Below are 18,033 nucleotides of genomic sequence, written 5' to 3' on the forward strand. Positions count from 1 at the left end.
CCCATTGAGCGTCTGTGAGCAGGTGGGGAGGGCCTGGGGGTCTGGATGCTGGCCTTTGCCCCCAAGTCTGGCTCTTATACAGTGTTGGTGATGAAACCAGCTCACAGGGGCCCCAGGGAACCCAACTTCACATCAACCTACAGGATCCACCAGAAGCAGCCACCTTCTGGATCATTCTGGAACCTCAGACCAGGTGGGTCCCCTGGGACAGAGAGGAAACAGCACAAGGCACGGAAGTAAATGCTCCATGGCTCTATTTTTCATTTTTTTAATATTTCTAAAGTGCTGTTCATGGAGACAAATATTGCTTGCTGGGTGATCTTCGCCCAGTCACCCCATCTCTGGGCACCTCCCCCATCATCCAGGATGAATGTATTTTAACATCTTCCCCAACCTGACCCAGGAGATTCTGTGATAATGTTACATTTTTTAAAATTAATAAATATGTCCAGTGTCATCTAGGCTTCATATCTATAATCAAAGTTCTACTTATTAATACTAGAAATTAGTCATTAGTATTGAATCAGATATTTTTGTGGGTTCATAAAATTCTGAAAAAAAATTGGGATGTATACATAAATACTTGTTCAAAATGTTGTTAAATCTCCAATGGATTACTGTAAATTTCTAGAAGAGGAAAGGAGGGGGTCAAGGGAGCTTGTCCTTTGTCTCCAACGTGGAGAAGCTTCTTGACCTTGTAGCAGCTTTCGTGATGACGATGACGATGGTGGTTATGGTGTGATCGTTTGAATTATCCAGTTAAGCCCAGTGCCCAGATGGACGAGCGCCCTGGGCCCCAGCAAGGCTGTGATGAATGACCTGGGACGGAAGACCTGTAAATAAACACAAATGGTCAGCTTCCTCCAGTGTCCCTTGAGGGAAGACATTCCGAGATTTCCCTGTTAGGGAAATGCTGTTAAGGTTTGGCTCCGCGCCCGCAGCGGTGGGGCCTGTGTGGACATTTGAGCCAATCTCCTGGCTACAATCGCATGGGCTTAGTCACTTCCACAGTCCGGAGGCTCGGGTGTGCTTTGGGTCAGTTTCCTGTCGTGCCTGTGGGTGGATTCAGGGAGCCTGAAAGCTGATCAAAGGTCACCTGCGGCCAGAGCTAGACCCTGCAGCGGAAGGCTCCAGGCGAGGCCCTGATGGTCCCGCTGGTCATTTGCATGACTTGCTCAGACCTTGTTCATGGTGCTGCCCTGGGAGAAAAGCAGCCACCCTGTGTAATTGCAGAAACTCCACAAACACAGTGTCAGAGGGGCTGGGAGGAAGTTCCTGCCCCTGAGGCTGGGCAGTGAGCCAGCTGACCCCCGCAGGAGCACTGGGACAGACAGTCACCGTCCAGCAAGCTCCTCTTCTAACAGCGTCACTGCACATCCCGATGGAGGGGCCCCCCTCAGGTGCACCCCGAGTGGTGGGCACAGAGGTCACGGCTGTGTGTGCCAACAGGCACAAGGGAAATCTGGACTTGAGGGGCTCACTTAATTTTTATGGCAACATTCAGAGGATGGCATTATCTGTTCTAAAAAGGAGGAAGCTGAGTTCAGAGATGTTGAGTCACTTGTCCAAGACCACACAGCGAGAAAGTGTCAGAGACAGAGTTTGACCCCAGGGGACGTTGATCCCAAAGCCCTCATTTTTTTCCATTGAGTTTTATAAAGCAAACAAATTCTACTGAAAACAGAAACATGTTAAAAGGTGGAAATGAAGGGGCCCCGTTTCTCATGTCCTTGAGCAGAGATCTGTCCAAAGAAGACGAATTGCCTTTTGTGTTCTGAAGACCAGGAGACACGAAGTCTTTCAAACCCAAAGGGGAAGGAAGTTCACTTAGGTCATTCAAGGAACTTGGATGGGGCTTCTGCTGTGTCCCCAGCCCTGTCTGGGGAAGATGGAGGTGAGTCCCACCCCAGTGCTTGTCTGCTGTGGAGGTGGCCGGTCAATCAGATGACCATCCTGCAGGTGCCCACGGAGGAGGACCCTTCAGGCCGTCCCCTGCCCACCCTGAGAGTCAACAGCCAGCAGGCCATGCCCGCACCTCTCCCCCCAAGAGCCTGAGTCACACCGTGCTGCAGAGAGGCTGCCGGGCAGGGTCAGAGGCAGGGCTGCCAGCCCGCTGTGGCCCAGCCAGTCTGCCAAGATCCTGCCCTGGGCCACCCAATGATGCGGCATCTGCAACTCAGCGCCCATGCCAGGCAGACAGAGGAATGTGACCCAGATGGCAGCCTCTATCCCTGCCAGGTGGCTCAGTGAAGCCTCCCGAATGATTGCCCAAGAGCGAGGTGGTTTGGCAATTTTGCCTGCGCCCAAGGCCGGGACCAGCCGTAGGAATCAGAACACTTAACCTCGTACTTTCCATACGCTGAAAAAGGTCCTCCGAGGAGGCCGTCACCTAAATCGCATGCTTTCCCTGATGTGAAGGAATGCTGAGCTGCCCTCGTCTGCTGATATCTGAGCTCACACCATTGGGGTCAGATGTGTCCACCCTATAGAAGTCGAGGTCCTGGGGACTCTTTTGGTGGCAGTGGGACCCTGGCAGGAGAGCCCGCACAGGAAGAGGCAATGAAGGCACTGAAGACAGGTTTCTGCCCAGCCCCCGCCCTTGTTGGGAACTTTGCTGAGGCCACATCAGAGGCTCCAACTGGGGGTGGCCACTGTGGGGCCTCGTTGCTGGGGACGGACCGTGAGCCACATGAAGGGACACTGCTCCAAGCTTCTCAGAACCTGCTGGATACACACATTTTCGGTCCCATTGATTTGGCTGTTCCCGGTGCTGATTTTGGAATAGCACAGTCTCAATGGTTGGCTCAGCTAGAGAATAGCCTGCTCCTGGCCGGTCACCAAGCCCTGTGAGCAGAAGGGAAGGTCGCACAGCTCAGCACCCAATGCGGGGCCCTGGAGAGGGACATTCTGTGCAAGTAACAGTTTGCCTGCATTTTGACCTAAAATTGCCCAATGTGTTATATGCTGGGTTTTTGGTTTTTTTTTTACAAAAACTTGCTGGGCACACAAGGATAGAGTCAACTAAATATCTGGAGGGATATTTAGCCTCTTTAAGAGTTAAAGGAAACTACTATTAAAGGGCTTTAAAAATAGCCCGGCAGTGGCCGCCCTCCTACAAATAATTAATGTGCTTGTTACAAATGACTATTACACGGCCGCAGCTCACCGGCTCAGCCAGGGAGGCAGAGTGAACAATTTTGCTGGTTCGGAAAATTCTGAAGCCTGGAATCAACTGTTCCAGTGCTGAACAGAGGGAAACACGGTACCTTCTGTGTGCCTAGCACTCTGCAAGAGTTTTTGAAATAGAAGCTCCGTGGGGACACCTGGCTTCAGGTGTCCCCTTCATGATCCTTCGTGCCGCGAGTCTGCATGACGCCCCTGTGGAATTGATGAAAGTGCAAGTTTACACACAAACTTACTGCAGAGTTTCATTTTTCACTGGTTCTGATGGAGCCACATCCCCCAGGCCACTCAGGGTGGTGGGGTGTGACTGTCCCTGTGAACAGCTGAGGTCATCGCAGGCATTCTCCGGAAGCATCACACTTCCTGGCAGAGTCACCTTTGGAAGCTCTGCCAATTCCCCCTCAGGGAGCTGCACTGAGCCTGAACAGGAGCGGGAGGAGTCAGCAGAGCAGGGGGCACCACCTGGGACCCGAGTTCCCCTCCCCATCCATCCACTCTGGTTCTCCTTGAGTTAAGGGCCACAGAGATGAAGCCGGAACTCTCAGGAAGGAAGCAGCCCAGCCCATGACCTCCAGGCTCTTCCGCAGGTGACAGGAAGAAGGCGGATGAGTCCTAGTGGGAGAAAAAGGTCCCTCTTTGTCCCCACCCTTGCAATTTTGTGTGAGCACCAGATGATCCTGCCTCACATGTGTTCAAAATGCCCAGTTCCTGATTATTCGTGTATATTGTTTTAACTCCACGCTTCTCTGTCCAGCAAGAGGGAAACCAAGTGCCCAGGGACCGCCCTGTCCTGCGTATCCAAGAACGCAGCAGGGAGCACAGCAGTCGCCTTTCACTGAGCAACAGGGAGTCCCAGGGCCACCCCCACAGGAACAGGGAAAAGAAGGCCGGGTGATTTTTGGGTACGTGCCTCCCTTGCTCTGCAGCAGGACCCAGCAGGGCAGGCTGGGTGGCCTTGGTCACCAAGAAGCAGCATTTAAAGCCACAGGGAACAGATGAATGGGGAACAGGTGACAATGAGACCCCCACGTTAAACAGAGCCTTCGAGGGAAACCAGAAAAAGAACACTCCGTAGTAAAGGGCCATGTCAGGAAAGCTGGCCTGCATTTATCCAACTGCATGGTCTCAGGGATCCACACAAACCTTCCTGTAAAAGGGGGTGTCCTGCTGGAACACTTGGGGCACCCACAGAACCTCTCTGCTGGGCAACAGTGTTCATTTTTGCGTCGCTTCCAGCTGTCACCCCAGGCCACCCTAGCGTACTGTCAGGGCTTCGCTTCTCACACACTTAGAAGGTGTTTCTTGATGCCTTGGCCCAGGCGGGTTGGGGGTGGGGAGGCGGGTGGGGTCAATGGGATTCTAGAATCTCCGTGAGAGCATCCTAACTCCCTCCCCCATACAGAATGTAGTTCCAGGAGAGCTCTTCTGTTTCCTGCTCCCACTAAATTCATTTCTTCTTAATTTTGGCCTTGTGCATGGTCGATTCGATATTCTTCCAGCTTAGAGTTGTTCTGTAAATCTGATCAATATCAGTCTGCCATCAAAGTCTTGGTTCAAGAAATAGGAGTGAGCATTGGCTGAAGCCTGGGGACGTGGCACAGGACAGTCACCAACCATGGCCTGGGCCCTCAGCTTCCGTTTCTGAGACTGGTTCTCCAAACAGCAACGGGGTACAGAGTTGTATTCCCTTGAATATTTCTTGGGTTATCATTCTGACAAGATCCACAATTAAAATGAGGTTATTTATTTTCATTCATTCACTTACTCATTTGCTGGTTCGTCCATTCATTCGCTCACATCCCTTGGGCTTGCAGCCCACACTATGCCGGGTGCCACCATCCCTACCCAGGGCCACACCTGAAGAGATGCGGTCCCCACCTGGTGTCGGATGCTTTGGGCCCCACCTCTGATCCTCCTGACCTAGTTCTTGCCCTAGCTCTGCTCTGGCAGCCAGCTGTGCCCAGGTGGGGCCTCCCTCAGTTGCACCGGGTATCTCTGCCTGGAATTTCTTTGTAGCCTCTGCATGAGACTGTCACGGCCGTTCTGGAACACACGTAAACCTTAAAATGACAGACCGTTCGTGCGCTCTGGGACAAGCCTGGACCAGTGGTGACAGGAGATGAAGGGCAAACGTTCCCTTCTTGGTGTCTCCCTTCTCAGACCCTCCTCCACCTGTCCGCACAGGGTCCCAGCAGAGGGGGTCCCTGGTGCCCACAGCATCTTCCCCATCCTGCTCTTCCACCTATTCCCCAGAATCGCTTCCAAGAACCAACCACAGGGGAGCAAACTCTTGTTCTTTGGGGAGATGGCTAAGGCCCCCCCAAGAGGCTCACAGCCTAGTGGGATGGACAAAGTTACTCCCAAACGGGGAGTTACTAAACGTGTGCTAACGGAGGTAGTTCACAAAGTGTGAAGGCAGAGGAGAGAGAACCCCAACTCTGTGAGGGGTTGGCTGTAGGCCAGGGAAGGTTGACCTGGGTCTTGAGTGTAAGTAGAAACAAGGCTGAAGAGGAAGTGGGTGGGAGGGACAGACATTCTAGACAACGTGTTCAAAGGCCAGGAAACAGGACCCACTGTGCCGGTGGCTCCGGCTGGGGCTGGGGCTGGGTCCCCGTGAAAGGGTTCGCTGGCACCTGACTGAGGTGGGTGTGACAGTGAAGGCAGGGCCTGGCCCAAAGTGGCCATGAAGAGAGTTTGGTTTTCTCCAAAGGGGAGCTGGCCGAGGACTTGGTCACAGGGGAGGCGTTGTCGGGTAGGTATGTCACTCAGAGCCTCGCTGTTCACTGCAGTTGGGGACAGGTAGCTTTGGCGCCACCTAGGAGCTCGTTAGAAACACAGACTTTCAGGCCCCACCCACCCCAGATGTGAGGAATGAAAACCTGCGTTTCCATCAGAGCCCGGGAGATTTCAGCACACGTTAACCTGTGAGAAGTCCCCTCCGAGGACACTTTGCAGTGGGTGCTTCTGACTGGGGTGGGGTGGGGAGCACTGAATTGTCAGGGTTCCACCGTGAGACGCGAGGGGGCAGAGGCCTCGATGACACCTGCGGAGGAATCTGGCCGGGTGAGACGGAGGGAAGAGCCGGGACGACTGGCAGGTCTCGTCAAGGGCGGGGTGACATACTTCATGGAAATGCAGGGTGAGGGCAGCTTGGAGGGGGTGGATGGCGAGTTCTGTTGGGACAAGCCACGTCTAAGGTGCCTGACAATGGCTCTGGAACTCGAAACCCACAGGTGTTCACTGGGGGCTGATTTGAGTGAACTGCCGGCTTGGGGTCTTCGCTGTTTACTAAATCTTTGCCAACTGTCTGCTGACTGATCTGATCTAGACTGTGGTCAGGGATCGATGTCCACATTACCAGACTGAAATTTCTAGAAAAAAAAAATCTCCTTTCATGTGCACCTTCTATGAGGATCTCAGAGGGCTGCCCCCAAGATAGCATGCCTCTTTCTAACCAGGGTGCTAACCTGGTAGTGAAGTAATGAGTTAACAAGGGTGCAGACTGTCATCATCAGTGCTGGTGGACTCGGCCTGAGACCTCTTAGCCCAGTTGGTTTGTTAATGCCGAACCCCCAGATCAGGTAGATCCAGGCACACACACCCAGGCAGGGCTGACAGGGCAGCCCCCCTGCCCGCAGGTGGCACCTTCCTAGTTATGCACCTGCTCCTCCAAATCTGCCAATCACAGAGCCACGCACCCTTCCCAGGGGCAGCGTGGGAGAGAAAAGGGGCCCCATTAATGGGTGCTCCGTCTCAGGAGGGAGACCACACAACTACCTCTGCTCACCTGCAGGCTCTCCGGCATCTTTGTGTTGATGCACCTGGGCCTGCAGACCTGACCCAAGTGCAGTCACCAGGGCTCTTGTTGTCTGGCCCTAACGCCCCGCCCCCCAATCCGTCCTGCTGCGTGACATGGGACCCACAGTAGCAGGGTCCGCAGCTCCTGGACCCACTTAGGGACATGCTGGAGGTCTCGGTCTGTCTCCAGCTGGTCGTGTGTTCTCAGGAGCTCAGTGGAACCTTCCTGGAAATGAGGGGGTGTCTCTGGGGTCCTGGCGTCCAGTTCCCCATTCCTGCTGCAGCTCTCAGGCAAGTCTGCCCGGGGCTCTGAGCCCTCCCACGTGGAATGTGCTCCTGCCGGGGCCGATTTCTCCTCCTATCTTTTTTTTTTTTTTTTTTTTTTTTTACTTATTTTTATTTTTTAAAATATGGAATGCTTCACGAATTTGCGTGTCATCCTTGCGCAGGGGCCATGCTAATCTTCTCTGTATCGTTCCAATTTTAGTGTATGTGTGCTGCCGAAGAGAGCACTCTCCTATCTTTTCAAAAATTAATTTTTAAAAAGCAGCTTCTGAAATTCCTTAAGCCAACCGTCTCATTAGAAGAAAAATGGTGAATTCTACTGAACTCCTCATCTGAAGAGACGATCGGGACATCGATCAGTGTTTTCCAAACCTGACCCGGTGCTCGTTTAAAATGCAGGTTCCCGGACACAGATTGGTTTGCGGCCTCGCTGCTCCTGCGTCGGAAGGCGTGGACCTTGCCTGGGAGCTCGCTCTTGCGAGAACCTGAATGTAGAGTCCTGGGCCCTGCCCATCCCTGGGAGGGCAGAACCTGCCTTTTCTCAAGGTGTCCCCGGGACTTGCATTTCCACAGAAGTCTGGGAGGCGCTGCTCGCAAGCAGCCGTCCCGGAGCCTGGCTACGCATTCAGATCTGGTACAGTCCTCGGAAGAGACGGCGAAGTCCCTCATGACTGGGGCCCACGCGAGGACTTCTGATTGGTCCGCAGTGGGTCCTGGTGTTGCCTACTTTACGTTTACTTTTTGCATGTTTACTGAAGTTTAATAAGGAGAAGTGCACTCATCATAGGTTCAGCTCCCTGCGTTTTCCCCAATGGGCCACGGCCCTGGAACCCAGATTAGGATCCAAAGCATGTCCAGCACCCAGGACCCTGCAGACTCCCTTCCCGTCACTGTCCCTCACCCCTCCAAAGGTAACCATATCCTGAGTTCTCACAGCCTGGGTTCCGCCTGCTGTGTTCTCTTCGTAAGCTGGGTCAGACCGTCTGTCCCCTTCGGTGTCTGCCTGTCTTTCGTCGGCCATTGTGGGTTCCTGCAGTGTTGTGTGTGCTGTGGTTGACCCGTCCCCACTGCTGAGCAGAAGTCCCTGGTGTGGACACACCACGCAACCCTTCTACTGCCCATGGGCATCGGGTTGCTCCCAGTTTGGGACTATTGTGAATGTGGCACCTGTGTTTCTTAACGGTTTCCATGGTGATTTTAATATCCAGCCAGGTTTGAGAGCCACCAGCCTACACGGTGCCGCCACACCTGCTGGGTTGGAAACAAGCGTGCACTTTTGCCACGATACGGCCGGTAGGCACCTTCTGCCTCGTACGCTTTCAAGTCCCTGACTCTTGGAACAGCAAATGTTCAGCATAAACCCCGTTGTCTGCACATACAGCTTAGGCACAGCGAGCACCTCTGAGAGAATAGAGAGAACCCTCCCCCCGACTCCAGGGTCCCAGAATCGAGCCAGGAGCCAACCTTGCAAACTTCCAGGAGAGCAGTCTGGTATGTAACAGTTTTCTGCCCACGATGTCAGCCCCTACCCTGCAGAGACCCCACTCAATGAGAAAGCCATGCTCAGTTCCTGAAACCTGTCACTGACCCAAGGCTCCCTGTTCTTAGTGATGCCCAGAACCTCTGTCCTCAGGCAGCCCAGCTCTCTCCGGCTCTGGCTCCGAGTTTTGTTAGCTTCTTGGGGGTGGGGAGGGGGCTCAGAATATCCCCCTACTTCTTACAGATCTGGTAATTCATCAGAAAATATGTCTTATTAAGAATAAGAATCCAAGTGCTCCCAACGTAAGAAATCTCCTTGGAGCAACTAATTCATCATGTGTCAGAAATGAAAATACTCTATTTATTTTTTAAAATTTTTCAAAAATCCCAATAGAATTCCTAATCTCAGTTATCAGGCTAAAGCACACATAAATGTTGGGAGGCTGTCATCCACTGAATAAATTTTCTAGCAGAGATTTGGAGGCCCAAGTTGCCATCTCTCTCTCTGGGGTCTGTTTCCCTTGGCTGGTGTGCACGCCTGCCTGCCTCACTTCGTCCTTTAATTGGGGCCGACTTATCCATTAAGCACAGTGTTTAGAGCCTATGGTGTTTTCAGGGAACCACAAAAATGCTTTTTGGGGGGGACCACAAGAGTATTTTAATTTCTTTAAAAATCAGAGAGGAGAAACTGTGCTTTTAGGATCAAAGAAAAATGTTCCAATTTTTAATCCAGCCTGGGTTATATTTTTCTCTATGTCAATGCAGTTGTAAAGTAGAATTAATCTAAATATTTTTATGGAAGAAAATTCCCCTCAAAATTCCAGGGCCCACAAGAATTATAATGTGGCCCTGCCTTTCATGCATTTAAAAAAATACCACGTATTGGTGACATATTTCTAGTGCTCTGTCCTAGCCTTAGCATTAGAAATACGGTTATTCCAATGAACAAAATTTCCCAAATTGTGCACATTGTGAGACTGCTCCTCAGCTCTAGAACTCTTCCAACTGTAACTCTTTGGACCAATCAGCATAGGTTTCCAGGGAAAGAGTTTCAGCTCCTGAATTGTGTCAAGTCTTTTCTTAGTGATGGCTACAATCCTTTCCAACTGTTCATTGCAAACAAACAAACTCAGGAAACATTCCCTGATCTTTCTAAAATATGGGCGTGAGGGGCTAGAAGCAGAGCCTGGCCCTTAGATACCCAACAGCACTTGGTGTAAATTATTTTTTTAATCTTCACCTGAGGATATATTTTTATTGATTTTAGAGAGACGGGGGCAGGGCGGGGTGGCGGAGGGGAGAGAGAGAGAGACATCAACATATAAAGAAACATCAATGGGCTGCCTACTGGGAGTCAAACCTGTGACCTTTTGGTGTACAAGACGGTGCTCCAACCAACTGAGCAACCCGGCCAGGGCTAAATCATTTTATTTTCTATGGAAGGGCTAGTAGGGTATTTTTCTACCTTATATTCTTTCACTGAGAAATCAGACAAAAATAACATCAAACATTACACACTACTCACTCACCTATCATCGGTCTTCGATTCTGTGAACAGAACTGGCCTTAACAAGCTCTGTGGACTCAACTCGGAGACCCAACTTTAGTGCCAGTGAAACCCTCCTTTCCATCACCGAGACCATTAGAACCGAACCTCCACTTCCTTCCCCACCAGATTTCTGTTCCTGATTTCCCAATGTCCTTACCACCTGAGAGAGAAAAGCAGGTCTTGTGTGTCTGCCATTTTATCTACACATCATCTTCGTCACCCAAAACGTTGAAAATCAAAAACAATGACCTGTCCTCTGGCCAGCAGGTCGAAGGCCACTCAGCCTCTCCCACAGAGCACGTCCTTGCCGCCCAGGTGGCCTGAAGACCTGGACAAAATCAAGGCTGTCTAATGGCAGGGCGTAGTCAAGGTTTTCCACCACAAATGAATAAAACAGACAGAGGTCGATTGACTGTGAAGCTAATGCCGCTCTGGCTCCGGGGCCCCTCCCTTGTACTGAGTCATAAATACCTTACTACGGCGGAGTTTATAAAAACATGACCAAGCATACGCTGGACACAAGAGACAGCTGTGTCCCTTTTAATTCTAACGTCCCCTCCACCACAGCTCCTTTCACGATGGTTGGTACTGAGGGGAACACAGGCTGTTTCAGGCCTGACTACAGGTGAGCAGAGGAGGGGGTACATTTAGTTTGGGTTTAGTGAGATGTCTATGGGATTTTTTTGGTCATGATTGAAAAAATCTCTATGGACTCTTCCCACACTTGGAATTTGGAAACATTTCCCACCGGCACGTTGTTCGGTGTGTGTACAGCGCCCACAAACACCCAGTGTTCGAGGCTTAGGGCATGTTAGTGTGAGAAACGCTCACAATAAAAACTGGGACACAGGACTTGAGCAGTAAAGCGAGGCCTTTATTCACGAGTCTGCAGAGCCGGGCACACCCTCATAGCCAGGAGAATGTGCGCCCCAAGTAGACAAAGGAACCTGGTTTTATAGTCTTAGTTTCCCCACCCTAACGCAACTAGTTTCCCCTCCCCTCTCCTCCTTCCCCGTTTCTCCATGACTGGATACTCCGGAGGTACAATCTAACGCGTTCATCTAAATGCCCCTATTGTGATTTGTGAATATGCTAATGTTATCCACTCCCTTCTCAGAGATCCTTTAATTACATTTGCCCTTAAGACCCTTCAATTACATTTGCCTTTTGTTACCAATGACTTTGCTACTGGTTTGGGAGTCACTATGACCTTGTTTCTAACATTAGCTAACCTGTTGGTAATAAAATGAGCTTCGGTACCACTTCTGACCAAGATAGGGGAAGAAGGGCTTCCATGAAATGTCTAAATTGCAGACAAACTACATGAAAAAATGATTTTCAAATCAACAAGGAGCAGTGAGCAGTGAGAGAGGAGAAAGGTAGGAGGTAGACCGGCAGCATCCCTGACGGAGGAGCTGAGCTAGAGCGCCCGCTTTCTGAGTGGCTCCTTGGCTCTGCAGCCGAGGACCCAGCAACATACGCTCACGAGGAAACTTCCTGAGGCCAGGGAAAGGCCACCGGAAAGCACTTAGAATGAGCGATCCCCAGAGCTCACACAGCGCTTGAAATAATTCGTGGGACATGGGTAGAAGGAGTGTGTTTGCCTCAGGGATGGAGCAATACTAGCTCTAGATTAAATGTTGCTTCGATCCCACTGAATGCAGTTTAAAAGTAAATCCTAGCCCTGGCTGGGTGGCTCATTTGATTGGAGCATTGTCCCATACACGGGAAGGTCACAGGTTGGATTCCCCGTCAGGGCACATGCCTGGTTTGTGTGTTTGGTCCCAGCTCAAGGTGCATACAAGAGGCAACCGATTGACATTTCTCTCTCACATCAATGCTTCTCTCTGCCCCTCACGCTCTTCCTCTCTCTAAAATCAATGAATATATCCTTGGGTGAGGATTAATAAATAAATAAATAAATAATAAAAGCAAAACCTGAAAGGATAGAACTGCTCCCAGCAAGTTAATTATGCCCCCCTCTCCCCCGCCAAACAAATTTCAGAACATTTGTAGGGATACAGAAGTAGCCAGAACCACACGGTTAAGTTCACAATGTTTGCCATCCAACAAAAAATTACCAGATATGCCAAGAGGCAGGAAAACGTTACCCAGGATGGGGAGGGAAAGAAAGAAATTGAAGCCAACTGAGAAACGGAAGTTGTTCTAACTGTATTCCATATGTTCAGGAAGCTAGAGGAAAGATAAAACATGGTAAGTGTAGGCAGAGAAGATATAAATAAGATCCAAACCAGACTTCTGGCAGAGAGGTCTAGGCAATTCAGAAATAAATCCAGGTGTGTGTGCGCGCACTTTCTTTCCCTCTAAGTCTGTCCACTGTAGGGACTGTGAGCACACATAATGCCCAAATGTTTGTTGGGTTTCAGACAATATTCTCCACTAGAAGGCATCAGATTCCCTGGAGAAATGGCTTATTTCAGGGCTCTGGCAGGGAACAAACAAGAAAAGTCTGGAGCACCTTATTGTGTAAGAATGTAAGAAAATACTCAAAGAATAAAGGGGACATGTCAAAGATCAGAGAAGCCAGTTCGATGCTCTCACTGGCTAAATCTAGGAGAGTTTGAGAATCAAAACTTAAAAAGTAATGGCAACTGATTACAACTCATTGAACAGACTAGGATTCCAGGAATCCACAACACTCAAAGAAATGAATAAACGAATGAGAATAACAGAATATTTTTTCTTGCAGTAGAAAGCCCACAAATAAATGAAGAGAGAACGGAGGTATGAGGAAAATCTCCATTTGGCAATGACTATAAAAATAATTCAGCCAAGAAACATCACCAGATGCTAAAATTTGTGGGTAAAATTTAGATGAGGAATGGACTGTCTCAAAATATCTCCCCACAAAGTACTTATTAACTACAAAGGGTGAAAAGCATAGTGGAGAAATCTGACAGAAATGGTTTTAGTCAAGTGGCTAAAATTAGTACCATCAATAGGGGGACAAGGAAGAGTCGCATGCCACCCATAGGCTGGGGTGAAAAGAACATGGCCTCTGTGATAGATATCCTGGTACAAAAATGCCTAACTTGGGTCTAATCATGAGTAAACAGTAAACAAACTGCAAATAAGGAACATTCTATAAGGTGACTGGTCCATAATCTTCAAAATCATTGAGGCCACGAAAGTCAAGGCAAGACTGAGGAATATCCCAGATTGAGGGGACAAGAGATTATGGGGCTGTGAATGGGGAAGGTTGGGGGAGAGGAAAAGTAAAAAATAATACGGAAGGAACACCAGCCTGTTGCTACTTTATAAATACACACACGCACGTGCCCAATGCTTCACGTGACAGTAAGCACTGTCAGCTATTCCTACTAGCAGTAACTAGTAATTAGTGATTACTATTCTTAGGTTTAGTGATGAGTTTATTGAGACAACTTGCTACACTGGGGTGACCCAATGGGCACTTAAGTAGTGCCAGTGACCCTCACAGCACGCACACACCCAAAACGAGCGCATGACACTTACAGGCCAAAGGACTTGCCAACCTAGGACCAGCCACCTGAATATTTCCATTCCTCCTCAACCTCACTGAGAACCACGTAAAAATTAGAACACCCTGGGTTTCTGAGTAGCTGAATCAAAATCTGGGGAAAATATGCAGAGACGTTCAGGAAATGTCCTTCTAATCATAGCTTAAGCAGGCTGGTTGTCTCTCGCCTCTGACAAGGAGTTCTTTGCTGTATTTATCAAATACTTATTAGGCCCCTTGCTTATGCCTGGCCTTGGAAACATGAAGCTGAGTAGCAGGCCCTGCCCGTGGGCCCATCCCAGTCTTGTTTCCAATGGTCCCCTACCTTTTTGGCACTAGGTACCCGTTTTTCCACAAACGGGGGGTGGGGGGGTAGCATCAGGACAGGAGGCTGTGTTCGGGCGAGCTTCCGTTGAGGCCTGGTTCCTAATAGGCCACAGAACGATATGGGTCTGTGGCCTGGGGGTTGGGGACCCCTAGTTTAGACCACATATCAGTAAAGCAGTGACTGGGCAATGCCAGGGTTTTCTGGAAACACGGGTGGTGGAGGCACTACTTTGGGCTGGGGTGAGGAGCGGGTTAATAGGTGTTGGGAGGTATTTCCTAGAAGATGCCACAACATTCGCTAAGACACTCAGCTGGCAAAATGCAGGCTTGCCTTACGGTGAGGTCAACTAACCAACCACAGGACCCCACCGCTGAGGATGGGCGCCCATGGCAGAGCATGACACCTAAATCCACGCACAGCAGGGCTGCGCTGTGCTTTATTTTCAAAGTGCTTCTATGACAACGGGGGAACGTTTTTCTCTCGACAAGGTTTATACCAAGAACGCCTGCTGCTGAATGGGTGTTAATGGAGCCAAGACTTAGCCTCTCTGGCTGGGTGAAAATATCACGCTCTGGACATGTTCTTGAGTGTGTGTCTAAGACCAAGGACAATGCAACAGAAACACAACAATCCTAAAACCTGGAAAGCTTGTTGTTAGAAGAAAGGACACCTGTAAGCTTTTAGAACAAAATTATCTGGTGGCAAATTGAAGAGAAGGGCTAAAGGAGATTCAAATAAAGATTGTGCCATTTATTCCTGGTGCAGTGTGTTCAAGAAACTTTTAGCCAGAGGTTCCCCAGAAAGCCTAGTTTAGGGTGTCAGGCAAGGAAACGGAAACCGTCTGAAGGCAAGGGCACTCTCACAGGGAAGGAATCAGTAGCGGCCGTCCCGATCCGCCTCTTCTTCCCTGGCTCCCCAGCCAGCGTGGTGGTGGCGACCTGAGCTCCACAGCTCAGCTCCTCACTTCCCAGGGAGAGCTGACCCACGGTAACCGAGGGACTGTAGGCCGGTGTGACGGAAGCACCACAGTGGAAGGAAGACAGATGCTACAACACAAAGCCCGGACACTAGGAAAGACTAGCTTCTCCGTTGCTGTGCTGAAATGTCGATGTAGGGCACTTCAACACTTTTCTTACGCATTTACCTGCATAACCATTTACAAAAATGCTAATTTGAACAGTAAAGAAGAAAGTAGGTAAGGCAGGCTGCTGCTCATGTGGCTTTAGTTATATTTGTGGTCCCCAAATTAGTGAAGCTTTCGTGTACGCAATTCTGCAAGCAACCTGGAAGTGTTGGGGAAAATTAAATCTCTCTTACAGCTTGTAGGTGGCTATTCATATTAGCCACAGAGAAGGATTTTATCTTCACGTTCCTAAGTTCAAATGCTATTAATCATCACCATCAAAGCCCAAAACATTGCCATGAGACTGGTACTCAAAACAAAATACAGTACAAATTTATTGACTCCCATCATTCTTAGTCAAGATTTAAGCAAAGTAAACAGACAACAGAATTGGATACAAGCAATGGATTAACACTCCACAGAAACCCTATTTGAATATGAATTTTCATTCCAAAAAAAGCTTATTTCTAAATAAAATCAAATGATTTATTCTGCTAAAGATATAACAACAAAATATACACAATTATAAAACCACATTTGTTTTTCTTTTATCAATAAGCATTTATTCAATGAAAGTTTTGAAACAGTCTTGGATTAATCTCTATAAGAAATTATCACTTTTTGGAAATCAGTACTAAAGGAGCACAACTGGAAAATCTGGACAGCATTAACAAATGACCAAAAGCACTCAATTCAATTATTTTACAGATTTACACTAAAGTACTTTGGTTCCCAAATGACTGTCTCCAAAAGGAATTTTTTAAAAGCCTGACATGAACTCACTGTTCGGTTTCCTCCTGGTTGCGTGGAATGGCCACAGCCAGAGAACACTGAGAAACACTGAACAAACATGTTAAAAATTAGGCAAACATAAAACTTCTTAAAGTGCTAAAGCCATAAGAGAAAAACCTATCTTTAAAACTTAAAAAGACCAGTGTTAAAGAACTTAGTAAAGAATGTATATTATTTAAGTCAATGTTTTTCACAATATTACAAAAACATTGATATCAGAAATTGATGAAACTGACTTATAATATTCCAATATTAATTAGTGCAATTTATAGAGAAACTTGTTATGAATGACATCTAATTATTTTCGTAGTAAGGAAATTCAAATAATTTTACTTCCTAGAGTTCCAGATTACAGTTGCACACATGTACACACACACACAACACAAATTTGAGGGAACAAAGGCCGACTTCAGATGAGTTAATTGTCTCTCCCTCACCCTGTCCTGACCTGCAGATGAAAACACCCCTCGCTGCCACGAAAGGACCTGTTTTATTCTTGCTTGTTTCTATTCTCAGCACCACGGGGTGCTGTGTATGGATTACAGTATCTCCTATTAAGTGCTGGGGCATATTTTTAAAGAGAAGGCTATTACAACCCGTAATAGATCAGAAAACCAAGAACCACTTAACCTTCCCACAAATGCACATGGCATCACTGCTGAAGTGTTAGTTGTATATTTTGGTAAAATTATAAATGCATACTAACCATACCAGTTTTGAAGGTAAATATTCTGTTAATCTTGAGAAACTACTATAAAAAATGTGCACTGTTACCTCCATTGCTTACCTTAATAAAAACACGTGTTTTATGGTGTTCCTCCCTCCCTTCCCAACATGACGAAAATGATTCAATAACAAGTTCTCAGATTAACAAAGAATATATTAAAACATCTTACATTCTTTCCACAGCTGCATAAAAAAGCAGGCATCCTGAATACTTACAGGGAATAATGAGTTTTCTATATTTTCAAAAATTACAATCAGAGAAAACTTTTTCAAGAATATATTTGCTAAAGAGCTGCAAACAATGAAAGACCAAGTTCTCTTAGACCAAGTATTTGTCTACTGAGATAAAATCTTTAAAAACTTGTTTATTGATTAAAGCAATTAACTTGTCTTTCATTAATTTACCCCTTAACATTTAAAAGTTACAGGACTGGAAGCATATTTTATTTTTTGACCACCAAAATAAACTCTTTCAGCCTAATGCTTTTAAGATACAGTATAAAAAGTAATAGAAAAACCAGAACTGCTTTATAAATGTTTTTGGTTCAAAATTTTATTTGAAATCTTATGTTCCTTGCCTAGACAAAAATGTGAACAAGACAAACCACTGGCAACTTTTAAAATCTAACAGATTCGTAGAGCGTATATTTAGATCAAAAATATTTCTTACTAATGAACTTTATTAAAAAATCTCAAAAAAGTAGAATAAAGGTTCAATTCCTGGGATAGTAAAATTACAATGCCAAGATACTGTCTATCATGGAATTGTTAGATACTTGAACAGCTGTAGTAATGATTACTCTGAGAGAAACTGTCTTCTGAAGTTGACAGCCACCAAGGTGTTCAGAGTAAGAAATGCCACATTACATAGGAAATGGACTCAATGAACGATAATCCATCCTAATGTTTGACATAAAATCACATGCTTTAGTTTTGTCTTTAAAATGCATAGGTTTCTTCAAGAAAACATAAAGATGGTAATAGTCATTAACTGAAACTTATTTCCCTTTCTCCACCAAATTTAAGAAAGAACAGAAATAGGAAGTAACCATTCAAAATACTGGCGGCTTTTGAGTTTTCAAATGAAAAGAAAAAAAGGCAAGATTTCCTATATAATTTCTATAATGTACAAAGTCAATTAGTATTTTATAAAAATGCTTGTATTTCAAATGAAAAGTAAACATGTCTTTCCTGGGCTTGGTACGGAATGTGGGTAACAAGACTGACAAGGACAGTTCTTTTCTGTTGGAGCCCAAAGTACTCAGAAAATT

General features: G+C 47.4%; 1 non-coding gene across 1 annotated transcript; it reads right to left on the minus strand.

The window, feature by feature from the left end:
* Window positions 1-7,385: 7,385 nt before the first annotated feature.
* LOC150020581 (U6 spliceosomal RNA) lies at window positions 7,386-7,494 on the minus strand. The gene has a single exon (XR_016513925.1). It is a non-coding gene; the product is annotated as a U6 spliceosomal RNA (small nuclear RNA).
* Window positions 7,495-18,033: the final 10,539 nt, after the last annotated feature.

The sequence above is a fragment of the Furipterus horrens genome, unplaced genomic scaffold (assembly GCF_987537825.1).
Source record: "Furipterus horrens unplaced genomic scaffold, mFurHor1.1.pri manual_scaffold_1, whole genome shotgun sequence".
NCBI classification, from domain to species: Eukaryota; Metazoa; Chordata; class Mammalia; order Chiroptera; family Furipteridae; genus Furipterus; species Furipterus horrens.